This window comes from Nicotiana tabacum, chromosome 7 (genome assembly GCF_000715075.1).
Source record: "Nicotiana tabacum cultivar K326 chromosome 7, ASM71507v2, whole genome shotgun sequence".
Taxonomy (NCBI): Eukaryota; Viridiplantae; Streptophyta; class Magnoliopsida; order Solanales; family Solanaceae; genus Nicotiana; species Nicotiana tabacum.
The window spans coordinates 94,318,036-94,333,931 of NC_134086.1; positions in this window are offsets into that span (position 1 = coordinate 94,318,036).

The window sequence follows — 15,896 nt, forward strand, 5'->3', positions numbered from 1 at the left end:
TGCTGGTATTTGCGAAGCCTGGCTCGCAAATGGGAGCATTGTATCGCAAATGCGAGAAGTGGCCTGAGCTGCCTTATTCGCAAATGCGAAGGAATGGTCGCAAATGCGACATCACAATTGCAAAGGCACAATCGCAAATGCGAAGAGGAATGGTTTTCCTCAGGGTTCGCAAATGCGAACCCATGTTCGCAAATGCGAAGTTAGCAGAAGTCTGAGTTCGCAATTGCGAACCCTGGTCGTAATTGCGACATCTGCAACTTGCAATTTTATAACTTAGACGAAAATCTTTCATTTTTCACACTTTTTTCAAAACCAAAACACTCTTGGGCGATTTTTCAAAGACAACTCTTCTTCCAAATCGATTGTTAGTCAATTTTAACTCATTTCCTTCAATCATTAACATCTTTTCACATGATTTCAACTCAAAATCAATGATTTTCATGGGGAAAATTGGGTGTTTTGGGTAGAACCTAGGTTTTTCAAAAATTGGGGATTTGGACCTCGATTTGAGGTCCAATTTCAAAACAAATTATATATTTGGGTTCGTGAGGGAATGGAATTGGGTTTTGGTTTGAACCTCGGGTTTTGACTATATGGGCCCGGGGCAATTTTTGATTTTTTGGGTAAAACTTTGGAAAACTCTTTTTCATGCATTAGAATTGATTCATTTAACGTTCACTGATGTAATTAAGTAACTTGTGACTAGATACAAGTGAATTGGTGGTGAAATCAAACAGTAAAGTGATAATAGAGGCTTGAATTGTGTTCGTGGAATCGAGGTAAGTGTTTGATCTAACTTTAGCTTGAGGGATTAGGAGTTGTGTCATATTTTCTACATGTTACTTGTTGAGTATGACATATAGGCATGGTGAAGAGTATCTATACGTTGGTGTCGAGCATGACCGTGAGCCTTAAAGTGAAATTGTTGTGTTCTTAATAAATACTACGAATGCCTAAGTTGTTGATTCATTGTGTTGAGTAAGGATTATGATTATGCTCGTGGAAATTACTTATGATTGAGTATTGGTGCTAGTTGAGGTAGTTAGATATTGGAACAAGTCTGGTTATAGCTGATTTTCCCTTGTCATGACGTATTTACTTGTACCGTTTATTCCCTTGCTGGGACTTTCCTTGTGATTGGTGTTAAACTGTATATGAAGATCGGGTTGCACGCCGCAACAATATTTTGTTTGGATCGGGTTGCACGCCGCAATAATATTATGTTTGGATCGGGTTGCACGCCGCAACAATATTATGTTTGGATCGGGTTGCACGCTGCAAGAATATTATGTTTGGATCGGTTTGCACGCCGCAATAATATTATGCTTGGATCGGGTTGCACGCCGCAACAGTGATAAATGATATGGATCGTGTTGCATGCCGCAACAGTGTTTTTATGATTTGGATCGGGTTGCACGCCGCAACAGTAGATAATGAAAGTGTTTATTGGTTGGTTACGATTTCCTTATTCTTTGCTATGAATTCTAAGTTGCCTTTATGTTTTTCTCTTGAATTACTATTGATAAATGATATTAACCCGCAACATGTCCCCCTCCCATATTTACTTGTTTATTCCTATTTTATTTTCCGCTGCCTATTATATAACTGCACAGGTTTATTTGGTAGTCTGGTCCTAGCCTCATCACTACTTCGCGGGGTTAAGCCAGGCACTTACCGGCACATGGGGTTGGTTGTGCTGATACTACACTCTGCACTATGTGTAGATCCCCGAGCGACAGCTTTTGGACCGTAGCATTGGGTGGCTGCCTTCAGTCCAGTTAGAGATCCCGAGGTAGTCCTGCAGGCGTTCGCAGGCCCGTCATTCTTATATGTATTCTATTTTCATTTGCTTCCGAGACAGATAGTAATTTCTTTTCAGACATTTGTATGTAGTATTCGTAGACAGTCTGTGATTTTGTGACACCGGATTCCGGGTAGAGATGTATGTTGGCATTGTCGTATTGTTTATGGTTAATTTATCAGATTAAGTCTTCCGCTTGTATTTATTTATCGTTAGTATTTCATTGTTAATCACATGATAGTTTAAATTGTTAAAAAGGGTTAGTAAATGATTTATTGATCCTATAATATGCGGCTTGGCTATCTTTCACGAGTGGATGCCATCACGACTCCCGAGGGTGGGAAATCCGGGCCGGGACAAGTTGGTATCAGAGCTTTAGGTTACATAGGTGTCACAATTCATGGACAAGCTTAGTAGAGTCTGAGGGATCGGTATAGAGACGTTTGTATTTATCCCCCAAAGGCTACATAGTTAGGAAAAACTTCACATTTATTCTTTCCTGTCGTGCGGTTTGGTTCCTCAATGCTAATTGAATTTTTACTCTGTTCTTTCGCAGATGGCGAGAACACGTGCTTCCTTATCCACCGATCAGCAACCCGAGCCCCCAACAGCAGCTCCCACGAGGGGCAGAGGGCAAGGCCGAGGCCGTGCTAGAGGCCGAGGTAGGGGCAGAGCTCAGCCCAGAGCAGCAGCACTAGCGGTGGAGCCTCATGTTGACTTTGATGATGAGGTTCCGGTCTAGACAGATCTGGTGGTCCCAGCTCAGGTCCTAGAGGGGTTTATTGCTACCCCAGTACTCCAGGATGCTCTGGTCCATTTAGTGGGACTTATGGAGAGTGTCACCTAGGTAGGCTTTCTTCCTGTAGTACCAGCCATATCTCAAGCTGGAGGAGGAGGCCAAACTCCTGATACTCGCACTCTGGAGCAAATGGCTCCCTTGTTTCAGACTCCAGCAGCTCAGCCAGTTGGAGCAGTTCAGCCGGGCGTGGTAGCTCAGACCGGTGATGGAGCAGCTATGTCTGCCGATGCTTTATGGAGATTGGACAGGTTCACCAAGCTCTTCCCTACTACTTTCAGCGGTGCATCTTCTAAGAATCCCCAGGATTTTCTAGATAGCTGTCATGAGGTTCTCAGGAACATGGGGATAGTGGAGACCAATGGGGTCGATTTTGCTACTTTTTGCTTATCTGGATCCGCCAAGATTTGGTGGAGAGATTATTGTTTGGCTAGACCAGCCGGATCGCCAGCTTTGACTTGGGAGCAGTTTACTCAGCTATTTCTAGAGAAGTTTCTCCCTATCACTTAGAGATGTGGTTCAGGGTAGTGGGGCCCAACCCCGATGTTATGCTCTACCAGCCAGGCCTGTGGCTGAGGCTTCCGATGCAGTTATTATAGGTACTATTCTTGTTTGTGGCAAAGATGCTTCAGTTTTATTTGATCCAGGGTCTACATACTCCTATGTGTCATCTTATTTTTCACTGTATCTGGTCATGCCTAGAGATTCCTTGAGTGTCCCTATATATGTGTCTACACCGGTGGGTGATTCTATTGCGGTAGATCGAGTCCATCGTTCGTGTATAGTTGTGATTAGGGGTCTTGAGACTCGTATAGATTTGTTACTTCTGGACATGGTTGATTTTGATGTCATACTGGGGATGTACTGGTTATCACCTTATCGTGCTATCTTGGATTGTCATGCCAATATTGTGACCTTAGCCTTGCTGGGTTTGCATCGTTTAGAGTGGAGAGGGACTCCTGATCATTCTACCCATAGTGTTATCTCTTATGTGAAGGCTCGGCGTATGGTCGAGAAGGGGTGTTTGGCCTATTTGGCATATGTTCGTGATTCTAGTGTCGAGGTTCCTTCTATTGATTCTATACCTGTTGTTCGTGAGTTCCATGAGGTATTTCCTTTAGACCTGCCGGGTATGCCACCCGACAGGGATATTGACTTTTGCATTGATTTGGCTCCGGGCACTCAGCCCATTTCTATCCTGCCGTATCGTATGGCCCCGCCTGAGTTGAAAGAGTTGAAGGAGCAGTTGCAAGACTTGCTTGAAAAAGGTTTCATTAGACCTAGTATTTCGCCTTGGGGTGCGCCGGTGTTGTTTGTTAAGAAGAAGGACGGATCGATGCAAATGTGTATTGATTATCGATAGTTGAACAAGGTTACAATCAAGAATAAGTATCCATTGCCGATGATTGATGATTTGTTTGACCAGCTTCAGGGTGCCAAGGTATTTTTGAAGATTGACTTGATCTAGCTACCATTAGTTGAGGATTAGGGCATCTGATGTCCCTAAGACCGCTTTCCGCACTTGGTACGGGCATTATGAGTTCTTGGTGATGTCATTCAGGTTGACAAATGCCCCAACATCTTTTATGAATTTGATGAACCAAGTGTTCAAGCTTTACTTGGATTCGTTTGTGATAGTCTTCATTGATGATATTTTGATTTATTCCCGCAGCCGGGAGGAGCACGAGCAACATCTTAGAGTGGTTCTTCAGACTCTGAGGGATAGTCAGTTGTATGCCAAGTTTTCGAAGTGTGAGTTCTGGTTGGGTTCAGTTGCATTCCTGTGTCATATTGTATCCTTAGAGGGTATTCAGGTTGATCCGAAGAAGATTGAGGCAGTCGAGAACTGTCCTAGACCAGCATCAGCTACAGAGATCCGAAGTTTCTTGGTTTTGGCAGGGTAATACCGTCGGTTTATGGAGGGGTTCTCATCTATTGCAGCCCCGATGACCTGGTTAACCTAGAAGGGTGCCCAGTTCAGGTGGTCGGATGAGTGCGAGGTGAGCTTTCAGAAGCTCAAGACAGCTTTGACTACGACACCGATGTTGGTTTTTCCCACAGGTTCAGGGCCATATACAGTTTATTGTGATGTATCTCTTATTGGACTTGGTGCGGTGTTGATGCAGGATGGCAAGGTCATTGCCTATGCTTCGCGACAATTGAAGATTCATGAGAAGAACTATCCGGTTCATGATTTGGAGTTGGCAGCCATTGTTCACGCGTTGAAGATTTGGAGACATTATCTGTATGGTGTGGCTTGTGAGGTGTTCACGGATCACAAGAGTCTGCAATACTTATTCAAGTAGAAGGAGTTGAATTTGAGGTAGAGAAGGTAGTTGGAGCTATTGAAAGACTACGATATCACCATCTTATACCATCCGGGAAAGGCCAATGTGGTGGCCGATGCTTTGAGTAGGAAGTCAGCCAGTATGGGCAGTCTTTCTTATATCCCGGTTGGTGAGAGGCCGCTTGCTTTGGATGTTCAGGCTTTGGACAATTATTTCGTGAGGTTGGATATTTTTGAGCCCAGCCGCGTGTTAGCTTGTACGGTCTCTCGTTCTTCTCTATCAGAGCGTATATGTGATCGGCAGTATGATGATCCCCATTTGTGTGTCCTCAGAGACACGGTGCAACGCGGAGGTGCCAAGCATGTTACCTTAGGTGACGATGGAGTTCTGAGATTGTAGGGTCGAGTTTGTGTGCCTAATGTGGATGGACTCCAAGTGTTGATTTTAGAGGAGGCCCATAGCTCCCAGTACTCTATTCATCCGGGCGCTGCTAAGATGTATTAGGATTTGCGGCAGCATTACTGGTGGAGGAGAATGAAAAAGGACATTGTTGCATATGTGGCTCGGTGTTTGAACTGTCAGCAGGTTAAGTACGAGCATCAGAGGCCTGGTGGTTTGTTTCAGAGGATTGAGCTTCCCGAGTGGAAGTGGGAGCGGATCACTATGGACTTCGTTGTTGGTCTCCTACGGACTCAGAGAAAGTTCGACGCAGTGTGAGTTATTGTTGATAGGCTGACCAAGTCAGCCCATTTCATTCATGTGGCAGTCTCCTATTTTTCCGAGATGTTAGCTGAGACCTATATGCGGGAGATTGTTCGTCTTCATGGTGTGCCCGTGTCTATCATTTCGGACTGAGGTACGCAGTTTACCTCATGTTTCTAGAGGGCTTCAGCGAGAGTTGGGCACATAGGTTGAGTTGAGCACAGCATTTCATTCTCAGACGGATGGGCAGTCCGAGCGGACTATTCAGATTTTGGAGGATATGCTCTGAGCTTATGTCATTAACTTTAGAGGGTCATGGGATCAGTTTTTGCCTTTTGCAGAGTTTGCCTACAACAACAGCTACCGGTCGAATATCTAGATGGCTCCTTATGAGGCTTTGTATGGTAGGCGGTGTTGATCGCTTGTTGGATGGTTTGAACCAGAGGAGGCTCGGTTGTTGGGTACAGATCTAGTTTAGGATGCCTTGGACAAGGTCAGGATTATTCAGGATAGGCTTCGTACAGCTCAGTCAAGGCAAAAGAGTTATGCCGACCGCAAGGTTTGTGATTTGGCATTCATGGTTGGTGAGCGGGTATTGCTTCGAGTGTTGCCTATGAAGGGTGTGATGAGATTTGGGAAGAAGGGAAAGCTTAGCCCTAGGTTTATTGGCCCGTTTGAGATTCTTGATCGAGTGGGAGAGGTGGCTTACAGACTTGCGTTGCCGCTGAGCTTATCAGCCATACATCCAGTGTTTCATGTGTCCATGCTTCGGAAGTATCACGACAATCCATCCCACGTGTTAGATTTTAGCACTGTCCAGTTGGACAAGGACTTGTCTTACGAGGAGGAGCCGGTAGCTATTCTACACCGGCAGGTTCGTCAGTTGAGATCGAAGAGTTTTCCTTCTGCCCGTGTTTAGTGGAGAGGTCATCCTGCTGAGGCATTGACCTGGGAGTCCGAGTTCGATATGCAGAGCCGTTATCCCCATCTTTTTCCCGATCAGGTACTTCCTTCTTATGTCCGTTCGAGGACGAACGATTGTTTTAGAGGTGGGGAATGTGATGACCCTTGGGTCATCACTTGTTTTAGAAATGAATTTTGTGTTTCGAGGCCTTAAAAACCTCTTTCTGTCCTACCTCAATTTACGTGCGCAGTCCGGGCGTGTAGCCGGAAAGCCATTATATGAAAATCTGTGAAAATGAGGAATTTTTCCTATGGGACTTGGGCGTATGCCCGGAATCGAATTTTGAGGTCCCAACCCCAAGAAATGAATTTTTGAAAGAAATTATTTTCCGGAATTAATTATGAGTTTTTGAAAGTGAAGTGTGTTTGAAACCATTGGTATCGGGCCCGCATTTTGGTTCCGAAGCTCGGTACATGTCTTATAGATGATTTGAGTCGAGCCTGTGAAAATTGATAAGAAACGGATTTGAAATAATGTGAATCGGACCTTATTTGAGAAATTGGGCAAATTTGAAGTTCTTAAGAAATTCCATGATTTTGATGCTAAATTCATAGTTGTTGATGTCATTTTGGTGATTTGAATGCACGAGCGAGTTCGTATGATGTTTTTAGGTTGGTGTGCATGTTTGGTTTGAAGCCCTGAGGGCTCGGGTGAGTTTTGGATAGGCCAGGGAGTGAAAATTTCATTTAGGAATTTGCTGGTATGTTGCAGGCCCGCAGGCTTCGCATTGGCTCGCAAATGCGAGAAGTGGCATAGGCTGCCTTATTCGCAAATGCGAATGAATGGTTGCAAATGTGACATCGCAATTGCGAAGGCACAATCGCAAATGCGAAGAGGCTTGGTTTTCCTCAGGGTTCGCAAATGCGAACCCATGTTCGCAAATGCGAACCCATGTTCGCAAATGCGACATCTGCAACCTGCAATTTTATATCTTCGCCGAAAATCTTTCATTTTTCACACTTTTTTCAAAACCAAAACACACTTGGGCAATTTTTCAAAGAACTCTTCTTCCAAATCAATTGTAAGTCAATTTTTACTCGTTTTCTTCAATCATTAACATCTTTTCACATGATTTCAACTCAAAATTAATGATTTTCATGGGAGAAATTGGGTGTTTTGAGTAGAACCTAGGTTTTTAAAGAATTGGGGATTTGGACCTCGATTTGAGGTCCGATTTCAAAATAAATTATATATTTGGGTTCGTGAGGGAATGGGTAATCGGGTTTTGGTTCGAACCTCGGGTTTTGATTATGTGGGCCCAGGGGCGATTTTTGACTTTTTGGGTAAAACTTTGGAAAACTCGTTTTCATGCATTAGAATTGATTCATTTAGCATTTATTGATATAATTAAGTAACTTGTGGCTAGATACGAGCGAATTGGTGGTGGAATCAAGAGGTAAAGTGATAGTAGAGTCTTGAATTGTTTTCGTGGCATCGAGGTAAGTGTTTGGTCTAACCTTAACTTGAGGGATTAGGAGTTGTGTCATATTTGCTACATGTTACTTGTTGAGTACGCGATATAGGCATGGTGACGAATATCTATATGTTGGTATCGAGCATGATCGTGAGTCTTAAAGTGAAATTGCTATGTTCTTAATAAATACTACGAATGCCTAAGTTGTTGATTCACTGTGTTGAGTAAGGATTATGATTATTCCCGTGGAAATTACTTATGATTGAGTATTGGTGCTAGTTGAGGTATTTAGATGTTGGAACAAGTTTGGTTATAGCTGATTTTCCCTTGTCGCGACATATTTACTTATACCGTTGATTCCCTTGCCGGGATAGTGTTGTTTCTTTATTGATCCCTTGCCGGGACTTCCGTTGTGATTGGTGTTGAACTGTATATGTGGATCGGGTTGTGCGCCACAATAATATTATATTTGGATTGGGTTACGCGCCACAACAATATTATATTTGGATCGGGTTGGACGCCGCAATAATATTATGTTTGGATCGGGTTGCACGCCGCAACAATATTGTGTTTGGATCGGGTTGGACACCGCAACAATATTATGTTTGGATCGGGTTGTACGTTGCAACAATGATAAATGATATGGATCGGGTTGCACGCCACAACAGTGTTTTTATGATTTGGATCGGGTTGCGCGCCGCAACAGTAGATAATGGAAATGTTTATTGGTTGGTTACGATTTCCTTATTCTTTGCTGTGAATTCTAAGTTGCCTTTACGTTTTTCTCTTGAATTACTATTGATAAATGATATTCCCCCGTAGTATGTTTCCCCCTCCCATCTTTACTTGTTTATTCCTGTTTTATTTTTCGCTGCCTATTATATAACTGCACAGATTTATTTGGTAGTCTGGTCCTAGCCTTGTCACTACTTTGCCGGGGTTAGGCCAGACACTTACCAGCACATGGGGTCGGTTGTGCTGATACTACACTCTGCACTATGTGCAGATCCCAGAGCTGTAGCTTTTGGACCATAGCATTGGGTGGCTGCCTTCAGTCCAGTTAGAGATCCTGAGGTAGTTCTGCAGGCGTCCGCAAGCCCGGCGTTCTCTTATATCTTTATATGTATTCTGTTTTCATTTGCTTCCGAGACAGATAATACTTTCTTTTTAGACATTTGTATGTAGTATTCGTAGACATTCTGTGATATTGTGACACCAAATTCCGGGTAGAGATGTATGTTGGCATTGTCGTACTATTTATGGTTAATTTATCAGATTAAGTATTCCGCTTGTATTTATTTATCATTAATATTTTACTGTTAATCACATGATAGTTTAAATTGTTAAAAACGGTTAGTAAATGATTTAGTGATCCTATAATACGCGGCTTGCATAGCTTTCACGAGTAGGCGCCATCACAACTCCCAAGGGTGGGAAATCCGGGTCGTGACAACAACCTCACCTCCCCCTCCCCAATATAATAAAACCCTAATTTTTCGCTCTTCAGACATTATGACAAAAGGCAAAATACTTAACAAAAAATTTCAGAACACTTGAAGATGTTTATGAATGGATTTTTACAAAATCGTCCACCTCTTTAAATAAGGCAAAAACCAGCCCGGAGGTTCAATTATTAGAGGTATAGCATTTTAAAAAAAAAAACGCTATACCAGTTGAATTATTGTTATGTCAGTTAACTACAAAAGAATTATTTGTGGGCCCACTTAATATATATAACATTTTAGTAAAAAACGCTATACATATAGCGTCTTTTAAAAGACGCTATACTTAACTGGCCAAACGACCGTTAAAGTATAACGTCTTTTAATTAATTTTTTTAACACATTTCGGTCACTTGAGTCAAAATGAACAATATTTTGGTTCCAGACTCTCTCTCTCTCCCCCCCCCCTTTTATTTCTTTTGGGTTTTCTTTTTCAAGAGACTACGATGTACTTACTTTGTAAAATTAGACGAATCAATGTAATATCCTATACTTAAGTTGCATTGTTGAAAACTGTTATGGCTTTAATTAGGGTTTTTTTTCTTTCTTATGCACTATATGAAATCTTATTACCAAAATTGTCTCAGTTTTGAAAATTACCCGCCCTAAATAAGAATTGCTTATAATTTATATACAATCCATTATTAGTGCCTTAAATTAGAGGATTAAATTATACCCTTTTCCTTTTTTTTTCTCTTCTCTTCTCTTTTCATATTTTCTACCGCCTCTCTCCATATACTATCCATTATTAGTGCCTTAAATTAAGGGATTTAGTGATATCATTTTCCTATTTTCTCTCCTCTCCTCTTTCTATAAGCGTAAAAGGTTAACAAAAAAATGTTACCATATATACAAATACAAGAGAGATTGAAAACTTCTAGGTTTTGAATATCAGATTCATTTTTGGCCAATTCACTTTATTCGCCCAACAAATCACTTTAATTCCTTCAGCATAGAGATGGCAACAATGGCCAAGAGAAAGAAAGCTTAATACACCGTCATCTCCAATAGTGACCTTATTGGCATCGCCGTACTAAACTATATCCTTAAGGACAAATAGATGGGGGTCGTCATACTGACACTCTCTGATACGATCATAAAGAGAAGACCGAGAAACCACATAAGCCAAAACTCGGCTCGGCTCAGAAACATCTAATCTAACAAACTAGTTGGCCAAGACCTGAACATCCAAGGCTAATGGCCTCTCTGCTACAAACAGATATGATAAACTACCCAAGCTCTTCGCTTTGTGACTCAAGGCATCAGCCACCACATTGACTTTTTTGGGATGATATAGAAGGGTGTTATGAGGTTCAGGAAGAAGGGAAAGTTGAGCCTTAGGTATATCGGGCCCTTTAAGATTCTTGAGAGGATTGGAGAGGTGGCTTACCAACTTGCACTTCCACCCAGTCTAGCTGTAGTTCATCCAGTATTCCATATTTCTATGATCCAGAAGTATCACGTCGATCCGTCTTATGTGTTAGATTTCAGCTCAGTCCAGTTGGACAAGGATTTGTCTTATGTTGAGGAGTCGGTGGTCATTTTGGACAAGCAGGATCAAAAGTTGAGGTCGAAGAGCATTGCTTTAGTGAAGGTTCAGTGGAGAGGTCAGCCAGTCGAGGAGGCGACCTGGGAGACCGAGCATGATATGTGTAGCCGTTATCCTCATCTTTTTACCACTTCAGGTATGTCTCTATAGTCGTTCGAGGACGAATATTTGTTTTAATAGGGGGATGATGTAATGACTCGGCCGGTCATTTTGAGTATTTTAGCCCCGATCCCCTAAATTTTGCTTCCTCTATGCTATATTGTAGTTATGTAACTTTATAGAGTGGTTGGTTTTGGTATCGGGTAAGTTTCAGAGTGAATTTGGACACATTGTCCCTAAGTTAGAAGGTTAAGTCGTAGGAGTTGACGTAGTTTGACCTGAGTGAAGATGACTCCTGGATGGAGTTTTGAAGGTTCCAATAGCTCCATATGGTGATTTTGGTCTTAGGAGCATGCTCGGATGTTGATTTAGAGGTCTGTAGGCCGTTTTGGCATAAATTGACGAAAGTTGGAAAGTTGGAGGATTTTGAAAAAATTGACCGAGTGTTGACTTTGGTGTTATCGGATTTGGATTCTAATTTCGAAAGTTGAAATAGTTCCGTAATTTCATTTATGACTTGTGTGCAAAATTTGGTATCAATCGGAGTTGTTTTAACTCGGTGTTGGTTTCGGAATTTAGAAGTTCATAGTTCATAGGCTTGATTTGGGTTGCGATTCGTAGAATTTACGTTGTTTGCAGTGATTTTAGGCCTCGAGTACGTCCGTTATGTGGTTTGGAACTTATTGGTATTCGGACGGGGTCCTGAAGGCCCCGGGTGTAATTCGAATCAAATCCAGAACAATTCGGACTTGCTGATTTTTGCTGAAAGTGCCCAGCTTCTAGTGTCATCGCACATGCAGAGAGTTTGACCGCGGGTGCGTACTCGCAAAAGCGAGCACTTACCCGCAGATGCGGAAGTAAGGTCGCAGGTGCGATTTAACTAGGTAGAAAAGGGAAAAATTCGAGGGTTTGATTCATAATTCATTTTTGTGACTTAGAGAGCTCGGTTTAAGGTGAACTTTCGAGGGATTTTCAAAGAGAACTTTGGGGTAAGGATTTCTAACTCGTTTTTGATTAATTCACATAATCTATTGATAATATCATCAATAAAGAGAAGACCGAGAAACCACATAAGCCAAAACTCGGCTCGGCTCAGAAACATCTAATCTAACAAACTAGTTGGCCAAGACCTGAACATCCAAGGCTAATGGCCTCTCTGCTACAAGCAGATATGATAAACTACCCAAGCTCTTCGCTTTGTGACTCAAGGCATCAGCCACCACATTGACTTTTTTGGGATGATATAGGTGTTATGAGGTTCAAGAAGAAGGGAAAGTTGAGCCCTAGGTATATCGGGCCCTTTAAGATTCTTGAGAGGATTGGAGAGGTGGCTTACCAACTTGCACTTCCACCCAGTCTAGCTGTAGTTCATCCAGTATTCCATATTTCTATGATCCAGAAGTATCACGTCGATCCGTCTTATGTGTTAGATTTCAGCTCAGTCCAGTTGGACAAGGATTTGTCTTATGTTGAGGAGTCGGCGGTCATTTTGGACAAGCAGGATCAAAAGTTGAGGTCGAAGAGCATTGCTTCAGTGAAGGTTCAGTGGAGGGGTCAGCCAGTCGAGGAGGCAACCTGGGAGACCGAGCATGATATGTGTAGCCGTTATCATCATCTTTTTACCACTTCAGGTATGTCTCTATAGTCGTTCGAGGATGAATATTTGTTTTATTGGGGGATGATGTCACGACTCGGCCGGTCATTTTGAGTATTTTAGCCCCGATCCCCTAAATTTTACTTCCTCTATGCTATATTGTAGTTATGTAACTTTATAGAGTGGTTGGTTTTGGTATCGGGTAAGTTTCAGAGTGAATTTGGACACATTGTCCCTAAGTTAGAAGGTTAAGTCGTAGGAGTTGACCGTAGTTTGACCTGAGTGAAGATGACTCCTGGATGGAGTTTTGAAGGTTCCAATAGCTCCATATGGTGATTTTGGTCTTAGGAGCATGCTCGGATGTTGATTTAGAGGTCTGTAGGTCGTTTTGGCATAAATTGACGAAAGTTGAAAAGTTGGAGGATTTTGAAAAAATTGACCGGGTGTTGACTTTGGTGTTATCGGAGTTGGATTCTGATTTCGAAAGTTGAAATAGTTCCGTAATTTCATTTATGACTATCAATCGGAGTTGTTTTAACTCGGCGTTGGTTTCGGAATTTAGAAGTTCATAGTTCATAGGCTTGAATTTGGGTTGCGATTCGTAGAATTTACGTTGTTTGCAGTGATTTTAGGCCTCGAGTACGTCCGTTATGTGGTTTGGAACTTATTGGTATATTCGGACGGGGTCCCGAAGGCCCCGGGTGTAATTTGAATCGAATCCAGAACAATTCGGACTTACTGATTTTTGCTGAAAGTGCCCAGCTTCTAGTGTCATCGCACATGCGGAGAGTTTGACCGCGGGTGCGTACTCGCAAAAGCGAGCACTTACCCGCAGATGCGGCAGAAAGGTCGCAGGTGCGATTTAACTAGGTAGAAAAGGGAAAAATTCGAGGGTTTGATTCATAATTCATTTTTGTGACTTAGAGAGCTCGGTTTAAGGTGAACTTGCGAGGGATTTTCAAAGAGAACTTTGGGGTAAGGATTTCTAACTCGTTTTTGATTAATTCACATAATCTATTGATAATCATCAATAAAGAGAAGACCGAGAAACCACATAAGCCAAAACTCGGCTCAGAAACATCTAATCTAACAAACTAGTTGGCCAAGACCTGAACATCCAAGGCTAATGGCCTCTCTGCTACAAGCAGATATGATAAACTACCCAAGCTCTTCGCTTTGTGACTCAAGGCATCAGCCACCACATTAACTTTTTTGGGATGATATAGAAGGGTGTTATGAGGTTCAGGAAGAAGGGAAAGTTGAGCCTTAGGTATATCGGGCCCTTTAAGATTCTTGAGAGGATTGGAGAGGTGGCTTACCAACTTGCATTTCCACCCAGTCTAGCTGTAGTTCATCCAGTATTCCATATTTCTATGATCCAGAAGTATCACGTCGATCCGTCTTATGTGTTAGATTTCAGCTCAGTCCAGTTGGACAAGGATTTGTCTTATGTTGAGGAGTCGGTGGTCATTTTGGACAAGCAGGATCAAAAGTTGAGGTCGAAGAGCATTGCTTCAGGGAAGGTTCAGTGGAGGGGTCAGCCAGTCGAGGAGGCGACCTGGGAGACCGAGCATGATATGTGTAGCCGTTATCCTCATCTTTTTACCACTTCAGGTATGTCTCTATAGTCGTTCGAGGACGAATATTTGTTTTAATAGGGGATGATGTAACGACTCGGCCGGTCATTTTGAGTATTTTAGCCCCGATCCCCTAAATTTTGCTTCCTCTATGCTATATTGTAGTTATGTAACTTTATAGAGTGGTTGGTTTTGGTATCGGGTAAGTTTCAGAGTGAATTTGGACACATTGTCCCTAAGTTAGAAGGTTAAGTCGTAGGAGTTGACCGTAGTTTGACCTGAGTGAAGATGACTCCTGGATGGAGTTTTGAAGGTTCCAATAGCTCCATATGGTGATTTTGGTCTTAGGAGCATGCTCGGATGTTGATTTAGAGGTCTGTAGGTCGTTTTGGCGTAAATTGACGAAAGTTGGAAAGTTGGAGGATTTTGAAAAAATTTGGCTGGGAGTTGACTTTGGTGTTATCGGAGTTGGATTCTGATTTCGAAAGTTGAAATAGTTCCGTAATTTCATTTATGACTTGTGTGCAAAATTTGGTATCAATCGGAGTTGTTTTAACTCGGCGTTGGTTTCGGAATTTAGAAGTTCATAGTTCATAGGCTTGAATTTGGGTTGCGATTCGTAGAATTTACGTTGTTTGCAGGATTTTAGGCCTCGAGTACGTCCGTTATGTGGTTTGGAACTTATTGGTATATTCGGACGGGGTCCCGAAGGCCCCGGGTGTAATTCGAATCGAGTCCAGAACAATTCGGACTTGCTGATTTTTGCTGAAAGTGCCCAGCTTCTAGTGTCATCGCACATGCGGAGAGTTTGACCGCGGGTGCGTACTCGCAAAAGCGAGCACTTACCCGCAGATGCGGCAGTAAGGTCGCAGGTGCGATTTAACTAGGTAGAAAAGGGAAAAATTCGAGGGTTTGATTCATAATTCATTTTTGTGACTTAGAGAGCTCGGTTTAAGGTGAACTTTCGAGGGATTTTCAGAGAGAACTTTGGGGTATGGATTTCTAACTCGTTTTTGATTAATTCACATAATCTATTGATAATATCATCATTTAATTAGTGCTTTGGAGTTGGAAATTGGGAAAAATTATTGGTAGAAACTCCTTAGGCTAAATTTTTGAGTTTTGAAAGGCGAATTTAGGTCGCATTTGAATAATTCTTGTATAGCTAAACTCGATATCGAATGGTGTTCGGTTTTTGTAGTTTTGGTCGAATTCCGATAGGCGGGCCCGGGTTGACTTTTTGGGGCGATTTTTCAATTCTTTGTGAAGATCGTAATTTCTTTGTTAGAATTAGTTTCCTATAGTTATATTTATACTATGAAATTGTTTTGGCTAGATTCGAGCCGTTCGGAGTTGGAAAATTGAGGGAAATGCCTTCTAGTTGATTGATTTAGCGTGGTTTAAGGTAAGCAACTTGTCTAACCTTGTGTGGGAAAATTTTTCCTTAGGATTTAGTATTGTTGTGATAATTGTGATATGTGAAGGCCGTGTATGCAAGGTGACGAGTGTGTACACGGGCTAAATATTGAAATTCCGATTTTTAGCTATGTAGTTTTCTTTCATGTTTTAATTGAGTTACTTTAACATGTTATAGCTACCATATTTAGTTT